This window comes from Nelumbo lutea, chromosome 1 (assembly GCF_056320005.1).
Source record: "Nelumbo lutea isolate HS-2025 chromosome 1, American lotus-T2T, whole genome shotgun sequence".
NCBI lineage: Eukaryota > Viridiplantae > Streptophyta > Magnoliopsida > Proteales > Nelumbonaceae > Nelumbo > Nelumbo lutea.
The window spans coordinates 108,007,282-108,016,165 of record NC_142684.1 but is presented as its reverse complement, the minus strand read 5'-3'; the positions used below and the strand labels follow the sequence as shown (position 1 = coordinate 108,016,165).

Sequence of the window (8,884 nt, the reverse complement as noted above, 5' to 3'; positions counted from 1 at the left end):
GTGGAAGATACGCGAGTCAAAGCTCTTGGGATGATGGCTGGGGAAGTGGTTCCAAATCAACCACAGATCCGAAAAGGGCAGTTAATTCGAGGGCTTTACATGTAGACCTGTTCATGGGCCGAGCCGGGCCGAGTTCGGGCCGGGATTTTACTCTTCATTAGTGAAAATTTGTTAGGCTTGAGCTCGAGCCTGGCTCGATCAACGGGCCTACAACTTGGGCTTGAGCCCGACCCTGATAAAAAGCCCGAAGCCCGATTGTGTTCGCCAGTGAATGTGTTCGCTGGAACTAAGTTTGCGGTGACTGTGGTCTGTGAGCTGCGAGCCTGCGACCTGCAATTTTAAGTTTAACAATGATCAATTTGCATCAGAGAGAGAGAGAGAGAGAGAGAGAGAGAGAGAGAGAGAGAGAGAGAGGAAGAGAGAGAGAGAGAGAGAGAGAGAGAGAGAGAGGAAGAGAGAGAGAGAGAGAGAGAGAGAGAGAGAGAGAGAGAGAGAGAGAGAGAGAGAGAGAGAGAACGAGAGGAGTGAGGACTCTCCGTCGGAGTTGTTGCGCCGATGAACGTTTGCTGCCTCGCCGGTTGTGTGGTTTCCTCAGAGTGTGGGGATGAGAAGTTGAGAACTGTGGAGGATGTGGAGACTGGAGAAGAAAGGTTCGACTGGAAAAAGAAAGGAAAGAGACAAAGAGGGGGTCTTCAACTAGGGTTTTTAGGTTTAGTTATAGGTCGGGCCGGGCTATTTTGGCAAATCCCGAGCCCGGCTTGAATTTATTACAGGCCGGGCTTTTTGGCCCGAGGTTAAGCCCACGGGCCCATATGTGTGCTCAAGGCCGTTTGGGGGCCGGGCCGGCCCGTCGGGCCACCCGACCCATGAACAAGTCTATTTACATGAGAGTCCAGATTATCATCGACATCCACTGAGCCTTGTTCACAGGAATGTTTGTCAACGTGGATGGCAAACAAAAGTGGATCAGATTTTCCTATGAATCTCTCATAAAGGTCTGCGCTTACTGTGGCCTTTGGGACACAGTTGGCACCGTTGTCACCGTTGTAAACAGATTGAAGCATCCCTTGAAGTGGCTAAACAGGAAATGGATAGCAGGGAGATAGACCACCTAGGTGAATGGTTAAAAGCGGAATTCAAACCCGATACACCACTAAAAATCCTACAGTACAAAGGAAATCAATAGAACTGCTTGCTACCCATTCTTCTGGAAAAACGTCGATGCCTGCTGGACCGGTCGCCAGCAATAGTAAAATTTGATGGCAAGCAGATTGATTGTCCAAACTCGGAAGGCCTGAATAACTCAGATGGGTCAACCTACAGGTCAAAGAAAAGGCAACTTGGAGGAGGACATGTGCAGCAACGGGAATGTGGCATCCATGCTGAACATGCAAAGATTGCATGCACACCACATGGAAAAGACAAGACAATAGCTGAACCAGAAAGCCTCCCACCTATCCTGCATGCAACAGGAAAAATATCAAGATGTCTGTACGCAAATACCTGGAAAACGAGAGTTTGGAGAAGTTACATAATCAAATCTGGTTCTGGGTTTGTGGATCCAGATCTAGGTCTAAAGAAACTGGGCCAACCACGTAAAACCATTTATGACCTGGATCTAAAAGCGATGGATTTTTGAAGTGCCTTGTTGGGGACGGAAACAAGTCGATAATACCTCTCAACATGCTGTTAGGGCAATTCTCTAAGCAAGAAATTGGTGATATGTTGAAAACCTCAAACATCAAGGGAGTTGCTACTAACGGACCAGTTTTGGCCCCAATTGTTGGTCAGAACCAAGGAAACTTTAGCTTGATGTCGGGCGGTGGAAGTGGAGAAATGGACTAGAATTGGATCGAAATAGCTGGGGATTTGTTGCTTGTTCCAACCCAAAGTCCGCCTCACTTACCGACTTCCACCTCAACCCTAAACCATCAGGTATGCTTAAAAACAGCTGAATCTTTCTCATTCATTTCCTTCTCTTTTAGTGCTCCCTATCATGGTCACTAGCTGTTAAAATTTTTAGTCTGGAACAGCAAAGGGTGTAACAACCCTCAAACGGGTAGATTCCTATGCAAATGCATTAGGGAGTCCAACCATGATCTGGTTTTCCTATTCGAAGCCAAACTAAATGAGATTTAGGCAACCGGATTAACACGAAAGCTAGGCTACAACCACAAAGTAATCATACCTTCTAAAGGAAAGGCCGGGAGTTTGGTGTGCTGTTGGAAGTCTGGACTCCTAATAGCGATCATTAAATCTTCGGAAAGATTGATATTAGCCCAAGTTCAAAACACAACCTCAGATCCGACTTGGGGCCTATGTCTTATCTATGGCAACCCAATCAAGCACCATCGTTCCACATTTTGGGAGAATCTTAACTCAGTATTGGAGGGATTTGATGAATGGGTTCTCATAGGAGACCTAAATGACATAGTTGAGGAATCGATTATAGGGTAGCTCGTGGAATGGAAGAAAACCCTCCAAAGCCTTAATCCAACTAATTGAGAACCATGGCCTCCAAGAAATAAAGACAGTGGGAACCCATTTTACATGGTCAAATCATAAAAGCGGAAACAAGCTAGTTAAAGAGAAGTTGGATAGAGGGTTAGCTTCATAATGGTGGCATGAGACTTTTCCAGAGGCAAGAATTTTATCCTACCCCACCATTTTCTCAGACCATGCTGTTTTGCTTCTAGAGACAAGTCCAACCATATTATCCGGCCCGAAACAATTCCACTTTTTACTAATGTGGTCAGATGAAGAGGAGTGTAATCAATTGGTAAAGGATGTTTGGGAGACAGAGACAAGAAACCAAAACTTCCCTTCCAAACTGAAATGGGCTCTAAAAAGATGGAACAAAGTAAGATTTGGGGGCATAAATGAGAAATTAAAATCTTTAGAAAGGAGAAGTTTGGCAATCCAACAGGGTGACAGCTAGGCCAGTAGTGGGGAATTGATAAATTCAATAAGGGAATATGACAAATGGTAGATTAGAGAGGAACAATTATGGAGATTAAAGTCAAGGGAGTTATGGTTAAAAGAAGGGGACCGGAATACTAGATACTTTCACCTAGCCAATTTTAATCGCATAAGAAATAATCTGGAATTTTTGAAAAGTGAAAGTGGGAAATCATGAAGCTTGGGGAGGTAGCAGAAATGTTTAAAACTAGGGCCAAAGAAATTGGGGACTATCACCATAGGTATGAAATAAATGTCTTAGGACTCCTTCATAATAGAGTTCCAGTTGAGGAATGCGAAGCCTTGCTCTTACCCCCTACAGAAGAAGAAATTCATGAAGTGGTTAAATCAATGAGACCACATTCTGCTCCGGGACCAGATGGTTTCTCTCATTTCTTCTTTCAAAGATACTGATCCTCAATAAAATTTGATGTGATAAGCCTAGTTCAAAATGTCTTTAGGACTGGTGAATTTCCCCTTGAAATAAATTCGACCAATTTGGTCTACATCCCAAAAGTAAACAAGGAAAACCTCTCCCAGTTTAGGCCAATTAGTGTTTGCAATGTCATTTACAAAATAGTATCCAAGTGCTTGGTAATGAAGATGCAGAGATACATTAATGAGCTCATCTCCCCCCAACCAAGCAGCTTTCCTTGAATGTAGACAATGTGCAGACAACATAATATTAGCCAAAGAAGTTATCAACAAAATGAAGAAGCAGAAGAAAGGAATAGGTTGGCTATTCATAAAAGTTGACATGTCAAATGCTTATGATAGAATGAGAAGGGATTTCATTTTGAAAGTTCTAGAAGAGATGGGCTTTCCAGAAAAATGGTGCAAATTAGTTGAACTCTGTATTAATTTCCCAAAATTTGCTATAAAAACCAATAGGACCCACAAGGAATTCTTCAGTTTGAGGAGTGGCTTTAAGACAGGGAGACCCTCTGTCCCCTTATCTGTTCATCATTAGAATGCAAGTCCTATCGGGCTTAATTGAAAAGGTTGAATAGGAGCAAAATTTGAAGGGTTTTAAGCTATGTAGGGACAGTGTGCCTATTAACCCACCTTCTGTTTGCGGATGACTGTGTAATCCTCTGTAAGGCTGATCCAACACAGGTAAGAAAAGTAAAAGGGTTGTTAAATGAATTTGAACAGATGTTAGGACAAAGTATAAATCTAAAGAAGTCGGGGGTGCAATTCAGTAAAGGTGTTCACAGGAGAAAAACAAAGCTCTTGGCAAGCTTACTTGGAGTTAAATGTATAGGCATGGAAGACAAGTATCTGGGAGCTCATATCCACTTTGGCAAAGAAACAGAAAATGAGAGTAAAGAACTAGTAAAAAAAATGAGCTCTAGACTATCCATGTGGAAAGGCAAACTCCTATCCCAAGCTGGAAGAACTACAATGGTCAAATCCGTAATGCAGTCAATGCCAACATACACTATGGGAGTTTCCATATTAAAGAGAAAAACAATAGAACAGCTAGAGAAAATTCAAGGAGATTTTTGGTGGTCAGGGAATCTAAATCAAAAAATAATGCACAAAATAGCATGGGAGAAGCTATGCAAGCCAAAAAAAGAAGGGGGTCTAGGTTTAACAAGAATGAGAGATTTCAACAAGGCATTATTTGCCAAACATTTATGGAGACTGTTAACATAGGACTCAAGCCTATGGGTTGAAGTCATCAAACAAAGGTACTTGAGGAATAAATCTCCTTTCTCTCTCACAAAAAAATCAGCCGATTCACCTTGGTGGAAAAAAATAGTGGAAACAATGGAATTGCTGAAGAACAAGTTCATTTAGCAGATTAAGGATGGCCCCAATGTTCACATTTTGGATCCTTGGGTCCCCTCTTTTCATGATGGGTCTCACAAATTAAGAGAGGAAAACCTCAGGTTAGTCCAAGGAATGAAAGTAAAAGACTGTATGGATATTTCTGGCAACTGGGATCTACAAAAGCTAAGAACTCTATTTTGTGCAGATTGTGTTGAGCACATTCTGCAAACTCGTGTTCTCTAATATAGTCAAAGAAACACTTCTGCGGAAGGGCCCCAAAGAAACAACATACGATGTCAAGCCAGGGTATAGATTTCTCAGTGGAAATGCTCCCTCTACCTCAGGACCTTCAGCAAATTGGAACATAATCTGGAAAGCTCATACCCCATTGAGATTCCAAATTTTTATGTGGAAAGCCTGATGGAATGGGATTTTGACAAGAGACAGACAAACATTCCTGACCGAGTTTGAAGGAAAGTGTCCACTATGCAATAATGAGACTGAATCGTGGAGACATTTATTTTTTACATGTCACTACGCAAGAGCAGTATGGCTATCAGCCCAGATAGGGGTAGTTCCCGAGGAAATCTATCAAAATGAAATCCACATTTCCATAGCAAACTGGATAGTACAGAAGTTATCCCATCTGTCCAAGGAGGAACAATCAAGATTCACTGCCCAATTTCTAGTATTATTTCGCCTCATCTGGGACATGAGGAATGCAAAAACAAATGGAGCTCAGGTGCTGAACCCTGCTCAACTCCCGAGTCTTTCTCTCCAATACATAATACCCCAAAACTCTGAAAGTATCAATACCCCCAACCCATTCAGGATAAGTCACTACAAATCTCAGGCTACAAATTATTTGTGGATGGCTCCTTTAGTGCAGGTACTGGTATTGCTGCAACAGGCTTGGAATTATTTACTCACGATAACAAATTGTTTTATGGAGCAAGTAGAAGAGTTCACGCCGATGGAGAAGGCAAAAGAACTAAATATATTATCTATTACGGTATTATCAGATAGAAAAGGAATAGTAGATAGTCTATCTGAATGCCAGGAGTTGGAATGGTCCGTCAAGCATATAAAGGAAGAGATTAATGAGCTGATGATGACTTTTAAATCAGTTACCTCCAGCTATATTCCTAGAGAGCAGAACTCTTGTGCTCATAAATTAGCTTATGATGCTTGTAAATATAATATAGTAATGGACCAGTATGTAAATGAATTCTCTCCTTGTAATCCTCCTGAAGCTTAATGAAGTTTCGCTTTTTTGGAAAAAAAAAAACATTGTAAGATGAGAAAAAGTTAAAAAAAATGGGGTTTTGTAGAAGATTGCTAATGGATGGTGGGTTGGTTCCAGCATGAGTAGCCTTAATGCCTACCTCAAGAAGTTACAGCTATTTGATGCATTGAACAGCCTAGGCATTTCACTGCAAAATTTACTCAGAAAGTTGTGAACTGTGGAAAATGAAGTTTGGCTTTGATGCAGATGTTGATGGTAGATATTATTTATACTAATGTTCCCCTTGTTTAAAGCTGGGCATATTTGTCAGTTACATTTTCCCTCAGTATATTTCTTGGTTTCTTATTAAGGTCAATTAGATTAGGATAATGGATTTAGATAAATGAGGGAGCCAAAATCTGGATAGCAGACTAAAGAGAAATCGTTTCTATACATTAACTTTTTCCATTTACGAGCCCATAAAAAATAGCAATTTTGGCCCATTAAGCCCATTAACAATAGTTGCTCGGTAAAACTTTGGCTGTTCGGATAAAAACGGCCAGGGATGTTTTGATTATTTGAAACTGAGATGTTGCATTAGAAAAAATAATGATGTTGTAGTATATAAAAACGGATGTGGTCTTTTGGTTGAACTTTTGCCATTCTTTCAGTTCAGGGTCAGATTTTCAGATGGTTTTAAGATCCAGTAGTTAATTGAGCCCAAATAGTTAAAGCCCATAACTTGGTGAAAACCCTGAGTAAGCATGTGCGGCACCTGTCCCATAAGTATGCCACTGATGACCCAACCCAGTCATGCAATCAGTGTAACACACTTTAGGACAGGTGTCACACAATGATTGTGTGCGTCCCCTGTTATGCTTACTAAGTGTGCCTACTTGGTAATCCGGTCTGGTCTATTATACAACTATAGATGTCGCTAATGACCACTCGGCATCCTTCTGCGAAGGTCCAGGTCCGGGACTTGTAGGTCAGTGGATTTTTGAATAGGATAGGACAGTAGGGGGTGATCATGGGCTGGGCCGGGCTTGTATATATTCGGGCTGGGCTAGACTGAAAATGATCATCCCTACTGGGCAGTCCGTTGACAATGACACCCTAACAGGCTACATCTATTTGCTGGCCCATGAAGTTTATGATGGAGCTAGACAGGGTCTGCTCGAATGCATTCCTAGAGGCTAGGACGAAGTTGATCAGATAGCAGTCCCTCCATAATTTGATCCCAATTTTTTTTTTCCCTTCTTTGGACCCAGACTGGAACCAGATGGCTCCAAGCTATATCATGAAATTACATGTCTTTGTTCCTTTTTCTTTGGTTTAGGATTTACTAATTACTTATTCCATATATAGGGCCTGCCTACGACATCTAGATTCTAGAGGTCGTTTTAATATGTTTATTGCTGTGCATGCAACGCATGGATATTCTGTCTTGATGATATGAGTATGTGAGTGGTGGTTAGTTACTAATAGCTAGCTGTCGGTTACAAGTAAGGTGTGAAGGCGGGATTCGCTCCTCAATTCTCTCATCTCAAGTACGAAGCCGATCGAAGCCACTTACTTCGGTTACTTGTACTTGGGCATTGCCAGCAAATAAGATGCTCTCTCTCTGTCTGTCTGTCTGTCTCTCTCTCTCGATATGTAGGTTGGACACACATGCTGGAGAGTGACTCCTTATCATGTTCTAATGTAATGTGAACGAACCCTCTGATTTCCGTCTATAGGGGCTTTGTTTTTTCTTTTTTGCTTGCGTGGTTTGAGAAGATTGGTGGTTGAAGAAGTATGTTAAGTGGGGAACAGATGGACCCTAAGTCCTGGCTACCACATGCTTAAAGAGCCCTTTATAATATTATATTTAATTTAGTGCTGCTGAAATCTGAACTGATGATCCTGCATGCCCTCCACTATGTGTGTTAATGTTGGACATGAGATGACAGCTCCAACTCCAACTCCAACTCCAACTCCGAAGAATGAAGAATGGTTGAGAGAGAGAGAGAGAGAGGATCAAACAATCAAACGCAATTATCTTGGTCTTGGTTCAAGTCAAGAGGCCAGAAAGTAGAACAACTCCTCCCACTCGAGGAGGCTCTTTTAAATTTCAATATTCAAATATATACATCGCGGATCAAAGTGATTGACTCTGTAACACCATTATGTGTTGAATATAATGATCAAGAGTGGGGCACTGGCGCAGAGGGCAGAGGGGGAACCAGCCGTGTGCCACTCTTTCATGTTTCCGGGTGCTTCATCAAATATCTTAATCAAATATGCACTCCAGATAGACGAGACAATTCCAATCAATTCACGCGTAGGGCATTTTGGCGCTTACTCTGCATTTACCGTAGTATCATGTGTGAGCAAACGTAATACAATAAAACATCCTAGTCTGTAGTGCGCTGGCGTTGGTTCTCTTCTCTCCAGCCTAACTGGAGAGAGAGAGAGAGGACTGGACTCCATACTCAAGCTGCATTAATTCATATTCCTTTGGGTTCCCTCGTCCTATACGTTTAGAATCACGTAATGCTAGTCGTACCTCATACAACGTGATGGGTGATGGCTACTACTTTGATTTGATGCCAACAGAAGAGCTAGCGTTGAAATAAGAGATGGCCCCCGCCACTCTTGGTGACTGGTGGACGTCTTCAGACTTGGGAGTTGGGACCTCCGCCCACGGATAAACCGACCATACCAGTGGACACGTCGTAACGAAGATTCCAATGGAGCCAAAGTCCAAAATGGGTGACGCCAGAAAAAGAGAGATGCGAGTGTAGGCTCCACCCATCTTTTTATTCCTTGCCGGCCCCTCTCTCTCTCGGAAAAAACAGAGCAGGTAGGTATGAAAAAGCGTTCAGCGAGAGGGGGGTAGACGAGACGAGTTTCCGAATCCAGACGAAGCTGACGAAGCTGACG

At 42.2% G+C, this 8,884-nt stretch overlaps 1 long non-coding RNA gene across 1 annotated transcript; it reads left to right on the top strand.

Moving 5' to 3' along the window:
* The first annotated feature begins 1,533 nt into the window (after positions 1–1,533).
* On the top strand, positions 1,534–7,849 carry LOC148876682 (uncharacterized). Its single transcript, XR_016112929.1, has 2 exons — positions 1,534–1,935; positions 7,466–7,849. It is a non-coding gene; the product is annotated as an uncharacterized LOC148876682 (long non-coding RNA).
* The last annotated feature ends 1,035 nt before the right edge of the window (positions 7,850–8,884 follow it).